Raw genomic sequence first — 19,499 nt, 5'->3', positions numbered from 1 at the left:
GGGCTGGCCACATTTGTTTGAAATGTGTGGAGTTATTAACAATATTCTGTAAGCAAGTTTATAAATTCTGCAAGCAGAAAAAATAATAGTGGCTAAGGTGGGAAGTAGGTGGATTATGGCTTGGCACAGCATGTGAACACAAACAAAACTTTAAGAGGCTGTGTGACACCTTTTTCCCAGTGTAAAGGAAGGAAGGAAGGAAACCTCTTTATCCCTGCTCTGTTTTGCCTTTACTCCAGAGTGTGGCTGGAAAGAGTTGTCTCAGAAGCCAGATTGTATTTAGGTTTTGGGTGAGGTTAGGTGAGCCAGGTTTGTATTTTCACCTGGACCCTCCTGCTGAGGCAGTGGGATGAGCTGAAAGAGGAGCTTGTGTGCTGGCCACTTGGTGGGGATGTTGGCATGGACAGTGGCCATGAATTCATGTTCCATTTCTGCCACAGCTCTGCTGAGGAAGCCAAAGGAAACCTGAATCTTCAGCTTCAGGATAACAGCTTTGCAGCTTGATAGTCATATATTCTAGGACTAGCCAGGACCAGGTGACCAGGTAAGCTACACGTTAAAACTTACTGACAGATGTTTCCAGCTAAGGATATGATCCTTGATGCTGCTGAAGTAGGAGCTACTCTGGAGGAAGGACATGGAGCCTGCCCTTGGGAGTCTATTCACTGTTATTTGTGCCGGGGAATAGGAGGGAGTATGAAAGGCTCAAGTGTGTGTAAATCATGAGGTTGTGAGGTGCAGAATAAAGAAATCTGATAGATAAATGCTCCTATGTGTTGAAGTCTCTTGTATCTAGAGCATATTTTGGAAAGATTCTCTTGGTCTTTCCATCAGACTCGGTAAAGGCAATCCTTATTACAATGCAGTAAAATAAATGGCTAGAGATACCTGAGAATAAAACCAAAGAAAACTTTGAGCTGAAAATCCAAATCCTTGTTGCCTGCAAAATCCTTTTTCTGAAGCTAACAAGGGAACGCTGTTTCTTGAGATGCTGTAAATGGGGAAACTGTGACAAGATAAAATTCATAGCATTTCACATTGAGTTGATCTCTCTTCTCTGACTGTCAAGGGACTCTCCTTATTTGTGGTATAGGTTAGTGCTAACATTTTCATAAAAATGCTTGCAGAATATCAGTTATGGTGGACTTGATGTCAGTGGATGCAAGACAGCCTGTGGGGGTATGTATCAGCACTGCTGCAGCACAATTCTGTTTCTTCAACCCAAAAAAGTTTGGGTACTACAATCTGTTGCCCCCTAATAGTGGGGTGACTCCAGAGTGGCAAAATCCAGTAGCAGTTTTTAAAAACTGCACTGATGTCTTGTAAGGGAGAGACCAAGTTTATGTTCTTTGTGTGTCCATGACTGGAATAGGATGCCCAGAGAAGCTGTGGCTGCCCCTTGCCCAGAAGTGTTGAAGGCCAGGGTGCCCAGGAATCAGAGCAACTCGGGATAGTGGGAGATGTCCCTGCCCATGGCAGAGGGGTTGGAATGAGATGAGCTTTAATGTCCCTCCCTCAGGATCTGAGTTGCTCATAGGTAGCACATCAAACAGTCCTTACTGCAAAGGGAGAGTCTGGAGGCTGGGACAGTGATATTGTGAAAGACAATCACTGAAAAGTGTACTTGCAAGGAGAAATGGACATTAGAGGAAAAAAAAAATCACTGTTTTTGCAAGCTGCAAGTCCAACTAGAGAGGACTGGGAGAGGCCAGTGTTTGTAGAAAATGAACAAACAAAAGGAGGGAAAACCCAGGTTATGTTGGGGTTTCCATAGCAACACAATACTTTTCCTGGAAAACTCAGATGATGAGATCTAATCTATCTTCTATTTAACTCTTGAATGCAAAGCCTTCTTTCTTGACTTGCATGTCTCCTCCACAGCACACTCCCTAGTGATGGGTGTGCTGTCACTAAACCGTGGTGGTCTTCATGGGGAATGATATTCCAGAGACAAGGCTGCTCCTGTTCTGTTCCAAAGCACACAGAAAAGGAAGAGCTTATGAGGCAGGGGTAGCTTTTGTGTGTAGGAAAGACTTACCAGGTGTTCTGATCCTGGGGAGCTTCTGCCTGAGATCTGTGGAAGATATTCTGTGACTGTTTGGAGAGTTCATCAAAGTAGCCTCACTTAAATTTGTACCTGACTTAAATTTGTACCTGGTGTTCTGCCAGTTAAAAAGCCCCAGGTCTGAGGAATGGGAATCCTTGGTGGCAGGATGTGGATACAATATTGCTGCTAGCAAGAATTTTCTTGCTTCTCTCTCACGAAGATATTTGCAGAAGTTCTATAAACTATGAACACCCTGTGACCTTGTAGAACTATGTTTATGGTACAGTAGAAAATATTTTGACAATGGCTGTTTAGGATTTCTAGCCAATCCACCCAGGGGGTGGCTGATCCTTTGTCCAATTAGACTATGAAGAAAAAAGTCTATAAAAGAGTTTGTAAAATAATTAAAGAAATCAATCTTGCTGCACAATTCCTGCCTGCTGGATCTCTCTCCTCTCCTCCCTACGGCTGCGGGATACAGTAATAGCAGCAGAGGTTTCTTGTGGAGGAAGGTGGAAGGGTGGCAGCTTTTGCCTGACAAAAAGGACAATTGAGAGAGTGGGCAGCATGACAAATGTTCGTGAGATGGCTATTGGTCTCAAATATGTAGAGAGGAGTGTCTGTTCAGAGAAGTGGAGAGAGTGGATGTGAGAGACCTCATCTTTGAACAACAGAGAGGAAATGGATACTGTTCCCTGCCTTCTGCCCATATCAGTACCAGCCTTTGCTTCATCCTTGCCTCTGGTGTACCCCCTGGCAGGAAGGGCAGAGGAGGCTTTACAAGAGGGGCTGCCCTTGAGGGGGGAAAGGGGGTGGAAGAGGCAGAATTTTCCCAGTTTCTGGGGTCCCCTGCATAGTAAGTAGTTACAAAGAGAGGGTGGTAAGAGAAGGCAGTTATCCCAAAGGATTTTGAGTATATCACCATAGAATCATGGAATGGTTTGGGTTGGAAGGAACCTAAAAGCTTATCGTGCTCCAAAACCCCTGCCATGGGCAAGGACACCTTCCACTGTCCCAGGTTTCTCCAAGCCCCATCCAACCTCGCCTTGAACACTTCCAGGGATCCAGGGGCAGCCACAGCTTCTCTGGGCAGCCTGTGCCACGGCCTCACCACCCTCACAGCCAAGAATTTCTTCTGTCTGATGTGTTTGTTACAGCCTTGTTAAGGGACTGGCAGTGGCTAACCCCTGCAATATTCAGCAAAAGCATATTCTGTTTAATTGGTGGACTTCATGTTTTGTTTTTTTTCTGTCTGACTGTTCTGTTATTAACCTGTTGCTGCTTATTGAGCCCTGAAGATTTGTAAACAGAAAACTATCATTACAATATTTAAAAGAAAACCACTTCAGAGGGGTTCAAAGACCAGTAATCCAGGTGTGTCCCAAAAAATAGGAAGCAGTGCTTTAATGTCTCTTAACAAACCATGCCCTATCTTTAAACATTTATTATATTTCCTGCTATTTATCCTGACAGCCACCTGTTCAACTTGTGACCTGTTTGTAAAAATCTGCACACCATCCATCAGAGGGATACATGCACTTAGAAACTTCTGTTCTGTGGGCATTAAGTAAATTATTTCTTTAAGATCATATGGCAGATCTATAATTAATTAAACCCTCCATGATATTAGCGCAAAATAATTTAGCCTTTCTAAAAAGGTAAATGTAATTTGCCGATCTGGTATTTGGAAGAATGCTTTCCCCAAAATCAATTCCTTTAGTTTCCAGAGAATAGAAATGAGAAGCAATCTCATTTTAATTATATCTCTTTATTGCTAACAAAGGAATGATTTATGCAATTAAATTAACTGGCTAGAAAATTATTCTCAGCTGGGCTGTCCTAATTCTTTGCTTTCTGAATTGCAGGCTCTTACACTTCTCTATGTAGATTAATTTTTCTGATATGCAAACAATGCTCCTTGTGTTAATTTTTAACATTTTTTATTCACAGCTCCCCTTTTCTTAGTGTCAATGACATGAGTAATATTTGTGCACTTCTGGGCTCTGATTCAGGCCTTTTTATGTAGAAAGATTGGGAAAAAAAATCTTTTCTTTTGAATCTCATTATTGCAGAGCAAGGTTTTGAAGTTTTCTTATCTATTGCTGAGAAACAGCAGCAGGAACATGGAGGGACTGCAAAGATGTCAAAGGATGCAAACTTTTGAAGGAAAATGTGTCAGTGCTGAGGAGATGGGTGAATTTGCAGTTAGTGTTAAGAAAGCATTTTTTAATGTATTCCTCTTAAACCTCTGTCTCCTTGCAGCCAGGCAAAAAGCTGAAATACAAGGCGAAAAAATAAGACAGATTTAAGTTGTACACAGACTCAACAAGGAACGAATTTGGGATTTTTTTTCTGCCTGGGATTACCTTGCAGTGGCTGGCCAGAACGTGAGCTAGAGATATTTGGGCTGAGGGGGAAATTGCCATGTAACAACACATTGTGACCATGCGCCAACACAGTCTGACATCTTCTGAATGGGGCATTGGCGTAATCTGCTGCTCTAAACCAGCAGTGAACATATTGCAGAGCACGTGTTGGCTCTGTCTGAGCTGTCCTGCCCTGTGTCAGTGGAGATGTGTCAGCTGGTCAGGGTTTGCTGTGCTGGCACTCTGTGCTGCTGTCAGATGGCTTTAAACTGAGAGAAAGTAGGTTTAGATTGGATGTTAGGAAGAAATTATTTCCTGTGAGGGTGGTGAGGCCCTAGCACAGGTTACCCAGAGAAGCTGTGGCTGCCCCTGGATCCCTGGAAGTGTCCAAGGCCAGGTTGGACAGGGCTTGGAGAAACCTGGGATAGTGGAAGGTGTCCTTGCCCATGGGTTGGAACTGGATGACCTTTCAGGTCCCTTCCAACCCAAACCAGGCTGTGATTCTATGAAATAAAATTAAAAACCAGAGGTTTGTCCTGGGTTGGAATGCAATGGTTTGGGTGTGGAAAGGTCAGCGCAATTGGGATTCTGAAGGCTTTTGAAATGCCAGATAGGAAGGATCAAGCTATTATCATTTGGGTGGGACAAGGAAGCACTTTGGGCCTCTCTCCTTGGAGTGTGGGTCATCCAAAAGGAATCTTTCCTCTGGGCTGCATGGCTGCTGGGTGGGTGTGTGAAGGGGCAGTTGGTGCAATTATTGACTGCAGTTGTTGTTATTCTTGAGGACACCACTGTAAAATCAGCATAAACTGAATTTGCTTAGCAAGTGGGATCACATTTATGGGAGGAACATTTCTCAGAGAACAGTTGCCCTCGGCTTACTGTCAGAGAGTGATTTTTAAATTTTTAAAAAATTAAAAAAAAAATTCCCCTAGTTCTGCAAATTCTCTGCACTGAGTTCAGTTCTCCTCCACAAATACCTTGGCTCATACAGGAAATAATCCCTTGCGATGCCTAAGGAAGATGCTGTGAGGTGCGAGTTTACCAGCAGTCTGCAGAGAAGGCTTTGGGTTCAATATTATCTATACAGCAGGAATGGTTAGAAATCAATAAGATGAAATTCCTGACAAATGCTACCTTTAAGGAGGAAACATCTGATTAAAAAAATGAGAAACAGCTGCCTAGAAAAGTAGTACTGCAGGGAAGGATTTGGCTTCAGAGTGAATCACAGTGAGTCAGTGACACACCTTTAAACAGAAATCTTGTTCTTGGAAGCATTAATAGGAGTGTCAGGAGCAAGTTGTGGGGTCGGGGGAGAGATATGACTGCTCTGTGCTGATGCCTTTTCCTGGTTTTAAAACCAAGAGTTGAACACGGTTAGAAGGGAAAAAGGGATTTTACCTTGGTATTTATTTTAAGGAGCCTTAGGTGCACACGTCCAGGTCAAATGCACCTCCATGCACCTCCATGCACACACACAAAAGATCTGGTCTAACAGTATAGGTTTTAATAATTAGCATATCCATAAAAAATCCCCCAATGAGAGGCTCGAATGAGGCCCCCCGCCAGGGAAGCTTCCCCTGGATGATTCTATCTTAATTTACAAAATGTGTTCTGGAGAGGACCTTGGAGTCTGGGGCACACTGATCCCTAGCTATGAAGCTTCTAAAATGTTTAGTCTCTTAGCTTGACAAACAAGTCCAAGAATGCAGGCAAAAAGCACAAAGAATACAGCAGTTGTAAAAAGCTATAAAAGGGGTATAAAAGAAAAGGCAAAAAAATCATCATGGCATCAGTGGTACTTGGTGAAGGCCGGCAGAACGTATCCAGCCTTGCAGCCTGCATTTCAAAAGCCAAGAATGGGGAAAGAACTGGGAAATCATGATCTGGGGGATAAATAATGACAAGCCTTACAGAGGGAGAAAATTAAACTTCACTTGCAGCAGGGGAGAATTGAGACTATACCAGGAAAACCTTAATCATAACCTTCAATTCTCACCTATCAGCCTGCCAGGAAAGGACCTGGAACCCTCTGGATGTGTCCTTTGGCCCTCCAAATCCACCTGCTTTTACTCTCAACTCCTGTTCCCTGCTACCTTTTTCATTCTGCTTTGGCAGCAAATTCCAGTGGGGGCTGGCACTGAAAGCTGTTTCTGGTGATGGCCAGGGGAAAGGTTTGATTTCTCAGTGCCAGAAATCTTCCAATTCTTTTGGAACAAGCAGTGTGTATAAGGAGCAGTGTAAGCAAAAAGAGGTACTTGTAGTGGATGGGAATGAAAGATGAGGAAGAAAAATAAACTAAAATAAAAAAAACCCCAACAACAAACAACCAAAACTGGAAAAAAAAAGAAAGAAAAATCAGAAAAAAAACTAAACCAGAAAACATCTCCCTTCATAGAGTTGATGGTAAGGTGATACTTCCATGCTTCCTGCCATCTGAGATCAATTCCCTTCCAGAGGGCATACTGGGATCACTACAACCTTTGAACTGGTAGACAGTGTAGGTTGCAAAACCAGATCGATCCTTTCCTTCATGCTATTGAAATAAGGCCGGTGAGGTCTGTGGCAGCAGGCAATGTTCAGTTGCAGGTAGCTCTCCATGCAGCCACTATGGGAGGGGAGGAAGAGCCAGAGCAAAGCCTTCACACTTCCAAAATGTTGGGAAATGCAGAGGTTGATGTCACTTCCTACAGGCACAGACCTGTAATAGTAACCTGTCCATGGCAGCGACAATTTCAAGGATTTGCTCTGTTACAGTCTGAATTCCGGATTCTTGTTCTGTTCCTTAACAAAGGAAATAAGAATGCGTTCCCTCCACATCCTCTAATAGAATTAATCACCTCTCCATGGACCATTTCCCAAATGTGCCAGGATTTAATTTCACAGCGAGTGCTATCCAGATGAAAAGCTGTCTTTGGTAATGTGGGGAGTCTCTCCTCTGTAAAGTAGATCTCTATTACAGGTGGCTGTTTTCCCTGTGAGAAGATCCCTGTCCCTGTGCCTTGCTTATTGATTTATCCTGCAAAGGCAGTTGCCTGGAATGCCCTTCCTCTCTGGGATAAGGTTTAGTGCTTTGTGAAGCTCCTGTGGATATGTTCTCTGCAAGTGCTTTTCTTCCAGATGAGATGCTGCTGGGTGGAAAAACAGAACTGGGTGGAATTTGAGAGCTTTGTGCATTTGCCCAGTTTCCTTAAAATAGGAGAAAATCACTAGAAAGCCCCATTTTACTATTGATTCATTATTTTCTCTTTGCTGTTACCTGTTATCCAGAGTTTTGTTTTTAAAATCTGATATCTTCTGCTTTTCTTCCTGCTGAGGTTCTCACTAAGCAGAACCCATCAAAATAGAGTTTGGACTTGCAATATTTCAATAATTTTTTTTTTCTTTTGTTTCATTGTATAACATTAAAATTTAATTAACATTTTACTACAAGTTAAGCAAATAGTTAATATTTCATTTTAAATAACATACTTTTGTTTATATTGGATTCTGGATATTTGAGTGCTGAAATCAGAGGTTAATCTGGTTCACCACACTGAAAGAGATGCAAGTGCTGGAAAGATTTCTGTTGACCTTGTATCTTCATTTCTCCTGACTTTTCATTTCTTGTCTTTCCCATTTCCCAGTAAATTACCGGGAGATAGCTCCTAGCTGTGTCTTATGAGCAGCAGAAGAAATGAAGCAGTGTAAAATATAGATAATATAGACTGAGCAGTACTGTATGCAATTAGGCTGTATAGCTGTGCACGCCTATGCTTTCTGTCTCATTGCATTTCAGAGAGAAATTCTGGTGAACAACACTGTTTCTCTGGAATTTTAGAACCTATTTTGTTATTCTTGTTGAGATCTAGTTTGGAGCTGGGTGATCTCCTGAAAAGTCCTTTCCGACCTGAACTGTGCTGCTTCTGTGAAGATCAGTGTGGGCACTGTGCCCAAACTGGCAATAGCTGCTCTGTCTGTGTGAAGATTTGCACCCAGAGACAAAAGCCGAATATCCCAGTGAAGGTAATTGGAATGTCACCAAACTCTTGTCAGCATCCTCCAGTACACAGCTTGTCCCTCTGTTACGATGTTCCCTACTTGCTGGGATGCTCTGTCCCACACACTGGTCCCAGTATCCATCCCTTAAGGATGGACCATCATCACTTGGGCTTTGTCCTGCTGATCACCAGGCCCAAACTGTTTTCTGCCCATCTTATTTCTCATTTCTGCCCAACCTGAATTTTCTTCTTCCCCCTTTTCATCCAAATGAACTCTTCCTACAGAAATCTTGGAGTCTAGAGCTGTGTTGGCTAAAGACTTGGCCCCTCCATTGGTTCTAAAGGGCTTTAGCAAAATTTTAAATACGCAAATAATAATAATTATTGCTGGTAATAACAGGAGCAGCCTAGGATTTCTTTATTTTTTTTTAGATTCTTCTGTCCTCTGCAGATGCCACTTTAATGCAAATCAAACTTTGCGGATTGTGTTACCTATTGAAAAATAGTTTCAATTAGAAATTCAATTACACTGTCTTGGGGGGGATGGAACTGACAGTTTCTTTGAATTTTGCACGTTATAGAGGGCTCCAAAGTGCCATAAATCTGCTAATTGATTTCTGTACCTGTAATGTTTGATTAGGTGTATTTTATTGTCTTCTTGGTTTTAATTAACCCCAGGCTTGTCAAAATGCTTCCACTGACAAAGGATATATGATGAACTGAGATAAACTCTATTAACAGAGGCTGACTTTTGTCAGTAATTGCTATCGTGCCTGAGAGGTATTAGAAATGATCACACACAAAGAAACTGTACTTTTGGTAACAACTTTTATGGGCTGTTATAAATCTGTTGATTGCCCCCCAGGAGATAAGCAACTGTGAATGACAAGGGGTCCAAAGGAAAATCTACCATTTTCTAGATGTCTTATAAATATTAAGAGTGACAAAATGGGAAGAGTTATGAAGTCTAAGTGCTGAAAATGGAATGGATGCTAATGCACCCATACCTGTCCCCATTACAGAGTGTGAGGGCTGTGGACACAAGGGCACGACCACCTCTGGTTGTGGTGAAGCAGAACATTCTTACCTTGGCTGGGGAACTCTGAAAGGCTGAAGTGATGCTGCGACTTTTGCTTCTGGGCCCTTGGTTGGAGTTCAAGGCTGCCTGGAGCGCAAATACCCACGTCACTTGTGTTTGGGGACAGAGACAGGAGTGATGAGGTGGTGATGGGCAGATTTTGCCCCAGAAGAAATTACAGACTGTAGTCAGATCACTTTTGCTGAGCACGGCTTATTTACTGATGTTGTGTGCTGTTTGTGTTAGAAATGTTTGATCGAGAAATGGCTGGCAGACCTGGCAAACCATCTCTTGGACAAAACAGGAGAGAAGGGTTAATATCCCTGATTTCACGAATATATCCAGTGTAAGGACTTTGTATAAGTAGGATCTTTAGATAGAGATGTATATAAAAATACACAGAAGTCTGTGCATAAATATTTTTGGGTGAATGGCAGCTTCATCTATTGGAGCTCTCTGCCTTTGGGTTCTGGAGCACTGTGTGAATGGGGTGTGGATGCAGGTGCAGCCCTGTGAACACAAATGGGACTATACTGAGCATATAAACAGAGCAGGAATAAAACCACACTAAGTTGTGAAAAAGGGACAGACTTTGTGCAAATTATTTATTAATGTGAATACTTCCTATAGACACCAATACATTAATTTATAGTTAAGGTAATGTTTATAAATGTTTTGGGTTTTTTAAAAAATATATATATCTATATCTGTATGTGGGGTGAGCACACACAGTCCTCAGGAGCTAGAGATATATTTTCTCTTTTCTGCCAACATCTGTCCAAGATTTGGACACTCTTGGCTGCAGCAATTTTAAAGTTGCTTAATAGGTCTTCTGTCTTGCTCAAAACAGTTATTTTTAGCTTGATTTTTTTTTTTAATCTATAGCTGAGAGGGTATTTTAAACTGACCTTCATTTTCTTTGCTGCTTTTTCTAAGAATTGTCTCAATGACTTGCAGCAGTGTGAGTGGGCATGGAGAAAGCAGGAGCAGAGCGGAGCTTTCCTGCGTGGAGAACACTGCAGTCCTAAAAGCTGTTTTACCTAACAGCATTAGGATATTCAGCTTGTTATTAATATTTTGGGGAGCTTGTAAAATATCTCTGGAGCTTGAAAAGTGCAGGATTCTCACTTTGCTGTCTTAGTTTAGCCCAAAATACATCTTTCCAGTGCTTGGGGCTTTTTGGACCTGCCCTTTTTCTTCCTGGACACTGCAGTGTTTGAAGAGTCTGGGGTGGATCTGCTGCTCTGTGTGGGTTTATTGGGGTGGGGAGGCACAGCTGAAAGTGCTGCCATGGGCACATGCATCCTTCAGTTCCCAGTGGGAGGGATCCATTTAGTCTGCCAACCCTCAGAGGGTCTGAAAACCACATTCTTCTTGAATCCCAGCTCCTGTGGATCACTCCCAAGCAGAACACACAGGGAAGGTGTTCTGTAGCATGCCAGGCTCTTACGGACTGTGTGTCTTTGAGTGAAATGCTAGAGTGAGAACTGTCACTGATTTCTGCAGCCTGACAGATGATCTTTAGTGCTGGACCCCTGGCACGGCATAGTTGGGATTTTCTATGGGATCCGCTGCTGCTGTGGGTGGGGAACTCTCATAGGTGTAAGCTGTGATCTGGCTTGATGTTTTGTGAAGTATTAGGAGAGTCCTGGACATCCCAGATCCTGAGATGTGGGAGTGTGAGTTGAGACCGGCAGAGGAGGGAGAGCTGAGAACTAAGGATGCTCTGTTTTGAGGAGCTGAGGCAGATCTTTCAGCCTTGGTATATTGGAAATGATTCTACAGGCTGGAGAGCTCAAACTGACTTGTTGCATGTGGTATTCCAGTGCTGTGCCATGGAATTTCAGCAGTCCCACCACCCCTATTAATGCCCCCAGCACCCAAGGGGCAGTTGGCAGGTTTAGAAGCTGAACCTTCCTTTTGCTTTTCCTTGGTTACACGGCTCTGTTCCAGAGATTCCATGCAAGTCTCGTGTGTATGAGAGAGTGCATATATATCTATATTCCTCTTGGGGCATGCTGAAAACAATCCATTTAGAAACCAGGTGTCCTTGTCTCTCTTGGCATCTGGTTAAATATCAGCCAAGTAGGAAAAGGTAAATCCTAGGATGCTTTAGCAACTGCCGGGGCCGTGGAGCCCTGGGCTCCATCTGATGGGATTTGAAGGTCACGGTGGCTGCCCACGTGTGAAAGATGTGTCCTTATTCCCCATAGATAAACAGACCAAAGTGATCTATCCGAAGGTGTCCCTAAACCGAGCTGATCAGAGACACCCGCGCTTCGGGCTGCCGAGAGCAGAGGTCGCTGTTGAACTGGAAATGGAGCCCCTGTGACTCTCCAGGGCCACCTTCCCTCTAATGTGTCCAGCCCTGAGACACCTCAGGCTGCTTTTCCACTACAAAAAGACCGTGCTTTCAAAAGGCCAGCACGAGGCTGCTCAAGCGAGGGGCTGAGGAGGTGTAGCTCGGGACGGTGTGTTTGAGCTCTGTTCTCTGCAGTTCCTTCTTGCCCTGCTCACCTACCAACACATCCTGCAACTAACCCTCCAGCTCAATCTGCAGCTCCTCTGTTTCGTTCATCCCTGGTCCCTGGCAGAGCCTCGTTGAGAGCAGAGTTCTCTCTGTTTAGCCCTGGGGATGCCTGTGAGAGGACAAAGGCAGGTAGTGCTGAGCAGCAGCCAAGGCAATGTGATGGGGATGGCAGAGCTGCCCCACCAAGCCCTGCTGATCCTGACCCTGCTGTGGGCATGTCTGCACCTAGGCCATTCCCAGACAAGGAGAGTTGGATGAAAATCCTCTCAGCTCCTTTTATGAATCCCCATAAAATCCCATAGGTCTGAACTTGCTGCAAGTTGCCCAGGCGAACTCACATCTTACGCCAGCATTCCTTACTACTTGGAAACACCCTGGAGTTTAACTTCTCTCTGGAGAAAATCAGAACTTCCAGCAGAGATTGTGGATGCTTGTGCCTTTCTTCAGAAGGATGATCAGAAACCTTTGGCAAGATGGGACATCTGTGGAAGCAACAACCTGGGAAGTAAACAGGCTGTGCTTCACATCACTCCACTAATTCAGTATTCACAGCAGCCTGAGATCCAGCAGTTTGTTCTAAATTGGTTTATTATAGTCAATACTTATTATTTATAGATATGAAAGAGACAAGATCTGAGCCTTTTGATGTTGTAAATCGATACAGATCTGTTCACTCCCTGAAACTGCAGCCTATTCTCTGCAGGGCCACAAATCCTTAGTTAAAACTTCAGCCTTTTGCCTAGACCTGTAAACTTAATGTGGATACCTTTGTCTTGGCAGAAATAGGACTGCCATTAATCCTACAATCCTACAGTTCCAGCAGAAGGCACTATTTGGCTAGCAAGTTTGGCATGGTGAGCTTGCTTTGGCAAATATGGACAGCCAGGACAGTCTCATAGAGAATTATCTGTATTTGTGTGGACCCATTTAGCCCCTCTTTCCTTGGGAGCAGAACTCTGTGTTCAAAGCAGTGGGAGTGCAGTAAACACCGTGGTGTCTAAATAACTTGCAACACCGTGTAATGTTACTGCACAAAAGGTCTGAGTTAATGATCCAGTTGATTTACAAGTCAACTGCATGACAATAGAAATTAATATTCACTGATGAGTCAAACTGAGAGACTCTGAATTATTTTTTTTCCTCTCTAATGGTTTCGTGTCAGATCTGTGTGTGAGTTCACACACCTGTGTATGGATCAGAGGGTGTCTGGGGATAAAGGAGCATTTGATGAACTTTTGGACTCCCCTGAAAAATACAGTGTAAGAAATCTTGTGTGAAACTGTCCGAGTGCTGTGTAGTTCTGAAAATGTCTTCTAGTACCAGTGATGAGTAGGTGGAAAAGGAGATCCCTGATTAAATGTGGCTTTGTTTAGGGGGCAAAATACAAGTAGCTGAGGCCAGATTCTGCTCTCTTTTGCTTCTGACTTATATTCGGCTAAGCTTGCACCATTATAAAATCACAGTGAGGGAAGACCTGTGGTATTAGGGGAAGAAAGTGGCACTTTCCTTTAAATTAGCTGATTTGTAGTTAAAAATGGGCTTGTTCTGTGAAAGCTGCTGGATGTGGCAAGTGCTTGACACCTGGATGACTTTAGTCAGTCCAGCCCAAGGAAGGAGAAAAACCCATAAAAGCAGAGATGTCCAATGTCCTGTGCTGTGCCTGAGGGGAGAGGTTGCATGGAGTTTCCCATCAGCCTTGGGCCATGTGGGGAATAAGGACCTCCAGGGATCATAGCATCATTACAGTTGGAAAAGACCTCTAAGACCACATCCAACCACTCACCCAGCACTAAACAATGTCCACAAGTGGTACATCCACGTGGTTTTTTTAATATATTCAGGGTTGGTGATTCCATCACTTCCCTGAGAAGCCTGTTCCAGTACCTGATCACCCTTTGGGTGAAGAAGATTTTTCTAATATCCAACCTAAACCTCCTCTGCTGTGCCTTAGGCCATCTCCTCTCCTTGTATTGCTTGTTCTTAGGAGAAGAGACCAACCCCCACCTGGCCACAGCCTCCTTTCAGGTGGTTGTAGAGAGTGAGAAGGTCCCCCCAGAGCCTTCTTTTCTCCAGGCTGAGCCCCACCAGCTTTCTCAGCTGCTCCTCACAAGACTTGTGCTCCAAACCTTTCCCCAGCTCTGTTCCCTTCTCTGGACACGCTCCAGCCCCTCAATGTCCCTCTTGCAATGAGGGGCCCAGAACTGGACACAGGATTCAAGGTGTGGCCTCACCAGTGTCCAGCACAGAGGGATGGTCACTGCCCTGGTCCTGCTGGTCACACTATGGCTGGTACAGGCCAGGTGCTCTTGGCCTTCTTGGCCACACCTGGGCTCATGTTCAGCTGCTGTCAAACAGCACCCCCAGGTCCTTTCCAGCCACTCTGCCTCCAGCCTGGAGCACTGCAGAGGTTGTTGAACCTGAGGGGTGCACCATCCTTTGTCCCTCCTTGCAATGAACATCTTTTTCCTCAGAGAATACAGGGAGAGGAGCTTGTTTGAGCTCTTTGTTCTGCTGCTCAGCATTGGCAGGGACTGGATGCAAATAACTTGTCAAAGAGGTGTAAGATACAGAGTTCCTGGCCCTGCTTTCTGTTCTCCAAGGCCCAGCAAGGTCTGTGACATCCCCAGGCTGTCCTTTGCATGTAGCTTCCCTTGCCTAGCCAGTACTTAGCAAAACTCCTGTAATAACCTTTACGCTCTTAACCCAATTTCCTTCCAAACTGCCATATGCTGTGAGCTTTGGGAGGGATTGAGAACATGAGAAGGCTGCTCTTTTAAATCCCAGGGAAAGGAGGAAAAGTGGCATTCTGAGTGCCTGCAGGCAAGGAATAGAGGAATCTCATCACTTTGGTTATGGGGCAGGAAAACCCATATGCCCTTACCAAACTGAAGCCTGCCTCCCCCAGCAAGCAGTTTTCCTAATTAGAGGAAATGTGAGGGAAGCCTCACTTGCTGTTTTGTTGTCATGTTAGATGATGCTCTGAGATGCTGCTGAAACTTGTGAAGAAATGAGACCACGCAGAGGGTGATGAGCTCCAGAGAAGAGCCAGATGCTGCAGAGATGGAGCTGAGTGTCCTGCTGAGTAACCACTTCCCTCTCTGCCAGTGTGAGACCTATCCCAGCTGTTAGGGAGGCTTTTGGAGGGTGCAGAGCCAGCCAGGTGCTGTCTTCTGAATCACTGCTGTGGTATGTGATTGGAATTAGTATTTAATTTGGGAGTTAAAGCCCTTAGACTGGGCAAGGTAAGAAAAACTTCAGATGCTGGGTGAGAGCATTAATTCTTCTGACAGCTATGCTGGGAAGTTGGTGATCCTAGAATTAAGCTTGGAGGGTCTACATGTAATAGGATCAACCTTTTCAGGGCTTCCATGGTTATGCAGAGAGCCTCCTTTCCAGATGGTTTGGTACCAGTGTGTGCGCTGGCCCTCAGTTGGGATCAGCATGTGAGGCTCTGGTGGCTGCCACATGGAGTTCAGCCCTCCCTGGGCCAGGAAAGGGAGCAGTGCCCTGTGACCAGAATGTCTCCATATGGATGAGAAAGAAGAGCCTGCCTCTATAGTTATGGGTGGACTTTGTGCAATGAAGCCGAAACACCAGAAGGTAGGGTTTCATGTGTAGAAGGTCTGTGCCCAGCACATAAACAGATTAAAACTGGGTGTATTTTTTCACCTGGGACACCTGGTCTTTGATACTGGGGGTTTTGTAGCCTTGTGCAGGAGGTGTTGGATCACAGCACCCCTGTTAATGAGGGAAATGGACTTTGTCTCCTGCTTTGGAGGTGTATGGGTTATTCTGCATTTAGAGAGAGCCTGAGATCCTTTGTTGCATCTGTGGTTGAAGGACAAAGTGCAGCGATGAAAACAGTTCTGAGAAGCAGGATCCAGAGGTCAATTAGTGAATGAGAAGGGATAAGGAAATGGAGGTTGAAAAGGAGTCAAAGATATTTACAGCCTGTATGGCCTTCCCTCTCCTGGTGCTTTATTTTTAATGGCTTGCTGCTTTTACCTCTCTTTGTTTAATGAATATATTGCTGAGTTATTGGAAGCAAAAACTGCATCCAAAAGCAGGACACTCAGGGTTTATTATATTGATATAACTCAAAACCAGCCAAATTGATTTTTCTTTTTCTTTTCCCCTCCTCTTCCACCTCATTTTTAAATCTTGCAGCAGGCTTAGTGGTAGTGACAGGTGGGAGACTGACAGCACTGGAGATTAGAAGCCGTGTTTAGGTGGTGGGGAGAGCACCCTCTTTTCCTCCCGTGGTGCTTTATTCCCCTCCAGCCACGTCTCCTTGTGGCTTGGGCAGAGACAATCCTTGGCTGCCCGCTCCATATTCTGCTCCCCAGTGCTGCTGGAAGGGCTGTAGGAAGCTGTGGCTGTCCCTCCCAGCCTGTCACCAGCATGGCTTTGTGCCAATGTGGTCACCTGCCCCCATATGAACAGAGAGTGGACGCTTTAAGACATCCTTGGTCATCACAGCACAGTGTGAACTTGCAGTTCTGCAAAGGCTGTTGGAACTGGAGCTCCTGTGGTGGCTGCAGGGAGTGAGGAGCTTGTGGGGAAAAAACATTTGAAATGGTTTCTCTGGGTGGTCATTTTTAAAAAAAGCATCTCTGTGAGTCTCCAGGTCATCAGTCTGTCCAGGTAGAATGTTCTGAAGTGGGGGGGGGGGGGGGGGGGGGGGGGGGGGGCGGGGGGGTGGGTATATTTGGTGGCTTTTGCCCTCTTTGGGGCACCTGTGTAGACGTGTAGTCGGCCTGCCCTCTCTTGGGGGTGTTCTCCTAGCTGGAAAAGGGATGAGCATGGCAGCTAAGTGTAAGACAATTTTTGGAGCCACCACAGCTCCTGGACTCTGGGACTTTGTCCTGCAGCCACCCCATCTCTGATGGGAGTGCAGTACCCATGGGCTTCAGGGACAACCCTGCCCTGTCCTCCCGGGATGGAAAAGGGACAGGGGAGGAAACCAGGGGCTAGGAAGATCTCTTCTGGAGAGAAATAAAGGAACCCACCCTCAGTATGAAGCAGCAAGAGGTTTCCAGCTCAGCCCTAGTTAATGAGGGCATTTTGATCTACAGTTGTTGACTGCAGAAAGAGCCTTCCTGATAAAGCGGGGAGAGATGTCCTGGGGGAGAGGGTCGCTGAATATGCATGGCCCCGGGTCTCTTTGTTTAGCGGATATCTGACTATATTTATTCTTCTAGATTACACATTCTGACTGCGGAACAAAGGGCTGGCAGGAGCTGCTCTCTTGTGCTTAATAATTTGAGTGAATTTACATTTCAATGCAGCCCTGTGCCACTTCCCACCCCCCATGGAAAGAGCAGAATTTCCCTGTTGTGGGGAGGGAGGAAAAGAAACTCCCACCGCAGTGGCCAGGCTGGGAGATTTATTGCGGTTCCTCTCTGAATTTATTCCTCGCAAATCTTGTACACGTGTGCCCACCCTCCTGATGCAGAGATGTTTTCTTCCCCACTCCAGACTTGCTCAGCCAACTCTGCCTGCCCCACCTCCCTGCTGAGCACTGTGATTCATCCTCAAGTAATTAACCATCAGCAGTACAGAAAGTACCTGCCTTGGCAGAAGTGTGAAAACACATCTACACCTAAGGGGAACCGGATTGAAGGTTTCCACTTTGAGTGACACCCAGGGAGCTGCAAAGTGATGAAAAGACAGAGTTGCCAAAACTCTCCAAACACGGTCTGGTTTCTATGCAACGTCCTTTTCGCTGTACTTTGGGAACTGAAACTACAAAAAACCCATTTGCTGAGTCAGAGTTAGTTATGGGGGCATGGAGGTGGCAGGTTTTTCACTTGCTGGTCTGATCAGGATCCTTGGATCCCTGCCTGCAGCAAGTGATTTGACCTGTTTGGTTTATCTCTTGCTTCTCAGCTGAATTTTCCCTGTTCTGCATCCCCAGGCTCATCTCAGAGTATGATTTTGTGTCCCTGTACAGGAAATTTGTGCATACAGGCCCAGGATCCTGTGTTGGCTGCCACCCACCCCTTACTGAGCCCCAGTCTTGCAGTTAATGTTAGGAGAGCTGCATAATTTTCTCTTGCCTGCCTGATAATAACTTTGCAGGGCCAGGGACTTTATATGCTGATAACCTCAGTATGCTACACCTCATTTGGGTCTCTTACCAGCAGCTGCTCTGCATTAGCCCATTATGACAAACTTTGACTATAGGCACAGCTCCTCATTGCTGTTTTAGAGGACATTTCTGCTTTTCTTGAGCTTTTTAGGAGCTGGGCTGTGGGGCCATGAGCACAGGACCTTATTGGGTGAAATTTGTATGTTGAGATGTGGCTCAATTAATACCTTTCTTTCATTTGCTCTTCTGTCCAAGTCCTACAGTGTCTCACATGGTGCAAAATGAGATGAACCCTCACTGCTCTTGGGGCTGGCTGAAGAAGCAGAACATGAGGAAAGAGCAGCCTCAGATGTACCTGAGCACAGCAGCAGCCTCTTCCAGAAGCTCATTACACCTGAACTTGTGCCTTTAGGCAGCCAGGGGACAGGTAATTTTGTCCTGAATTCTTCTCTTGCCATCTTTTTCCTCCTCTTCGAGTTTGCATGAGGACCTGTATGTGGGAGATGTGAGTTGTTGAGCTGAACTTCTCAGGGCTCCCATGTGGGAGGGAAGTCAGCTTCCAGCAGGCTCCACATGTGTGACCAGGGGCTTTTAACATGTTGAGTTCGGGCCTTCATTGCAACCTGAGCTGCAAAACAACTTGGAAATGGGGTTTATAGCTGTGTTTCCCCACTCCTATGTACTTGGGAATGTGTCAAGCTCTCTGTGGATGTGTGTCCCTATACTGCCCAGAGTTGAATTCCTGGCAATGATCCCAACTTAATCAGTAAGAGCTTGTGCATGTGATGCTGCTCTTCTTTCTGATGACACTTCTAGATGTTGGTGTTCTGCAATGCAGAATGGAGGAAAAAATGTTTGAGGAACATGGGCAGAACCAGGACCTTGCCCTGTGTCCTGCTCCAGCACGACAGAGGGAATTTCCTGCCACGTGTAAAGTGTGAACAGTGTGTGGTTGTCAGCAGTTCTGTCTGAAAAGCCTGCTGGAGCAGGTAGCTGTGCTTATTTAGTGGCTGGATGTATATGTTCGTTATTTCTCATTGGCTTTGCATTCTGTACACGCTTAAATATGGAACCATACATATGTATGTTCCATATCACACACACACATATAGTCTGTAACACACACGAGCACAATACAGCATTAAACCAGGGGGCTTTCATTTCTCTTAATTACCTAATTATATTGGTTCTTACATTCTGTACATCTTGGTTTTATCTGAACTTTCCAGAAGGTGTAAGTAATACGCATCTTGTCACATCCCATTTTCACACTAGCGCTGTTGCTGTATGAACCATTGCTCGAAATAAAACACGACGAGAATAGGCAGCCATCTGTCTGGGAAGCACATGCAGTCCCAGATGGCAGCTCCTCTCCTGCTTGCTGGTAGCAGAGTCGTCTGCCTGAGG

The 19,499-nt window shown here is 45.1% G+C and overlaps 1 long non-coding RNA gene across 1 annotated transcript in view; it reads left to right on the top strand.

Annotated features, from left to right (window-relative positions):
- Positions 1 to 39: 39 nt before the first annotated feature.
- The window catches only part of LOC120410417, a 30,202-nt gene continuing 10,742 nt past the window's right edge, over positions 40 to 19,499 (top strand). Inside the window, exons 1-2 of the long non-coding RNA XR_005602543.1 lie at positions 40 to 544; positions 18,348 to 18,519. This is a non-coding gene — a long non-coding RNA (uncharacterized LOC120410417). The remainder of the gene's footprint in view (positions 545 to 18,347; positions 18,520 to 19,499) is intronic.

Source organism: Corvus cornix, chromosome 8, assembly GCF_000738735.6.
Source record: "Corvus cornix cornix isolate S_Up_H32 chromosome 8, ASM73873v5, whole genome shotgun sequence".
Lineage (NCBI taxonomy): Eukaryota > Metazoa > Chordata > Aves > Passeriformes > Corvidae > Corvus > Corvus cornix.
Note: the sequence above shows the minus strand (reverse complement) of the source record. Positions and strands in the feature narration are given on the sequence as shown.